This window comes from Theropithecus gelada, chromosome 18, assembly GCF_003255815.1.
Source record: "Theropithecus gelada isolate Dixy chromosome 18, Tgel_1.0, whole genome shotgun sequence".
Taxonomy (NCBI): Eukaryota; Metazoa; Chordata; class Mammalia; order Primates; family Cercopithecidae; genus Theropithecus; species Theropithecus gelada.
Genome location: NC_037686.1, coordinates 2,894,604 through 2,898,055, shown reverse-complemented (window position 1 = coordinate 2,898,055; position 3,452 = coordinate 2,894,604).

The following is a 3,452-nucleotide window of genomic DNA, read 5'->3' as shown; positions in this document are numbered from 1 at the left end:
TCTGGAGGCTGATGCAGGAGAATCGCTTGAACCCGGGAGGTGGAGGTTGTGGTGAGCCGAGATCATGCCACTGCACTCCAGCCTAGGCAACAAGAGTGAAACTCCGTCTAAAAAAAAAGAAAAGAAAAGAAAAGAAAGAAAGAAATTGGTGAAGCAGGCAGGGTGTGGTGGCTCATACCTGTAATCCCAGCACTTTGGGAAGCTGAGGCAGGTGGATCACCTGAGGTCAGGAGTTTGAGACCAGCCTGGCCAACATCACGAAACCCCGTCTCTACTAAAAATACAAAAATTAGCCAGGTGTGGCGGTGGATGCCTGTAATCCCAGCTACTCAGGAGGCTAAGGCAGGAGAATTGCTTGAACCTGGAAACAGAGGTTGCAGAGAGTCAAGATCGTGCCACTGCACTCCAGCCTGGGTGACAGAGTGAGACTCTGTCTCACAAAAAAGAAAAAAAAATTGAGAAAGCAAGTAAAAGAGCAAAAACAGAAAACTGAGGCAGGAGGCAGTGTGGAGGCCAAAGCAGCCACCATAGACGCTGATCTACCACGTTGGCTTGTGATTGACTCCTGTTCCCAGAAGCCTCTAAGATTTCCAGTTTATGTGTTGTTCCTTGTGTAAGAGCAGGTACTTTACCACAAATCCTGCCCTTAGGTCAAACAGCCGTGATATTATCATATTTCAATTGTCCTACACGTCTCTTCTGAAGCAACTACACCCTTTCCCAATGGTGTGTAAACCCTAGGTCTGGGGATGATGGCGCAGGGTCTACCATCTCAACTCGCAGTCACCAGAGACATAAACCTGGCTTCTGTTTGTAAGTCCCTATTAAATGTTTCTTTCTAAGAAACTGAATTTGTCAGCCTCCTTTTTGGGCCTCTCAGCTTCCTTGGATTTGGGGGGCAGGTTTGCATAGACCTGCTCACCACAAAACAGGCAGCTACCAACTTTAGGGTTGGGGAAACAGGAGCAGAGGTTGCGGTTGTCAGAACCTGGAAGCTGGGAGGAGGAGTGCCACCGAGCTGGGAGCTGGACCTCTGTGCAGGGCACTGCTGTGGCTGCCATGGTAGGCTCAGAGGGGGACCTTGGGTTCTTCCTGGCTGGTGCTGTGACCTCTGCAGGGCACAGGGAGTCTGGCTCAGAGTGTAGGGAGAGCTGGAGGGAGGCCGACAAGGACAGCAGGTGAGCTGGTCCCTTCTCCCTCTTCCAGCCCCTTCCCCCACCATCTCCTTCCCGCACTACTCCTGCTAGATTTTAGCAGGAGTCAGCTGCCAAAGGGAGACAAACGCATCTGCAGAGACTTAGCCTCAACATCAAATTGCGGAGCAGGGGTGGGTGGTTTTGAGCTGAGAGACAAACCAGCACACTTAATAACCAGCACACCAAGTCCCGGCGCGGTGGCTCCCGCCTGTAATCCCAGCACTCTGGGAGGCCGAGGCGAGCGGATCACGAGGTCAGGAGATCGAGATCATCCTGGCTAACACGGTGAAACCCCGTCTCTACTAAAAATATAAAAAAATTAGCTGGGCATGGTGGCACGCGTCTGTAATCCCAGCTACTCAGGAGGTGGAGGCCAGAGAATTGCTTAAACCCAGGAGGCAGAAGTTGTAGTGAGCCGAGATTGCGCCACTGCACTCCAGCCTGGGCAACAGAGTGAGACTGTGTCTCAAAAACATAAATAAATAAAATAACCAGCACACCACCCGTGCCCACACACACAGGACAATGTCTGGACTCCTTGGGGTGGCTGATGCAGCCCCTCCTGACCTGGCCTGCTCCCCAGCCCTCCTGCCTCCCTCTCTGAAGGAAGCCTCTTTCCTGTCTCTCTAGATCTGGCAATATTCACCTCCCTTAGGTTCTGCCGCACCTGCTTAGGGAACTATGAAAACACCGGAAATGCTTCTCATTTATTGACCAACACATCTCTTTCCCCTACTGAAATTCCCAAGCCCTGGCCAGGCGCAGTGGCTCATGCCTATAATCCCAGAGCTTTGGAAGGCCAAGACAAGAGAATCACTTGGGCCTAGGAGTTCAAGACCAGCCCTGGCAACATAGCAAGACCCTGTCTGTACAAAAAATAAAAAAATAAAAAACTTAGCCGGGTGTGATACCACACGCCTGTGGTCTCAGCGACTGGAGAGGTTGAGGTGGAAGGATCGCTGGAGCCCAGCAATTTGAGGCTACATGCCACTGCACTCCAGTCTGGGCCACAGATCAAGACCCTGTGTCTCAAAACAGAGAGTGTTCATTTAGCCCAAGGGAGAGATTCCACATCTCAGCACTTCTAGTCTGGGGTACCAGGCATAAGACAGAGACTGGGCCTAGGTCTTGGATCTTGGAAGAGAAGTGACCTGCTAATTGGAAGAGAAGTGACCTGCTTCTTTGCCTTAATTTTTTTTTTTTTTTTTTTTTTAAACAAGGTCTCACTCTGTCGTCCAGGCTGGAGCTGGAATTTGGTGGAATGACCTTGGCTCACTGCAGCCTCAACCTCCCCAGCTCAGACATCCTTCTAGGTCAGCCTTCTGAGTAGTTGGGACTACAGGTGCACACCACCACGCCCAGGTAGTTATTTAATTTTTGTAGTGATGGGGGTCTAGCTATATTGCCCAGGCTGGTCTCAAACTTCTGGGCTCAAGTAATCCTCCCACCTCAGCTTCCAAAGTGCTGGGATTACAAGCATGAACCACCCTGCTGGTGGGGTCTTTTTTTTCAGAATGATTATTTTCTATTGTTGACATGTAGCTGATGTGAGCTGGCTCCTTGGTAGTCTTGAAATAGCCTGTACTTTTGACTATAAGCAAGTTATGTCAGGCCAATTTTTATTTTTCCTCTCCCAAGAAACACAATCAGTGCATGAGTGAAAGCAGCCAAGGGGCTCTGAAGAGGTAATACAGATTGTAGACCACTTAAGTAAATACCATGAGTTTGTTTTCATGTATCTAATTTATCTCCATCTTTACCAAGTACTTTTTTGTTTAAAACACTCTTGCCCTGCACTAAGATTTTCAATATATTTCCCTCCCTTTTCTGAGCTATTAGCCTCTCTCTTCCCTGACATACCCCTATCTTCTTACCAATTTTTTTTTTTTTTTTTTTTAGATGGAGTCTTGCTCTGTCACCCAGGCTGGAGTGCAGTGGCTTGATCTCGGCTCACTGCAACCTCTGCCTCCTGGGTTCAAGCTCTCCTGCCTCAGCCTCCTGAGCAGCTGGGATTACAGGCGCACGCCACCAAGTCGAGCTAATCTTTATATTTTTAGTATAGACAGGGTCTTACCATGTTGGTCAGGCTGGTCTCGAACTCCTGACCTTGTGATCCGCCCACCTCAGCGTCCCAAAGTGCTGGGATTACAGGCGTGAGCCACCTCGCCCAGCCCTATCTTCTTAGCAATTTTAATGTGCTGTACTGTATGTGATTATCCCCAACCTTTTGTTTAACTCATATAGTCTAGCCTGTTA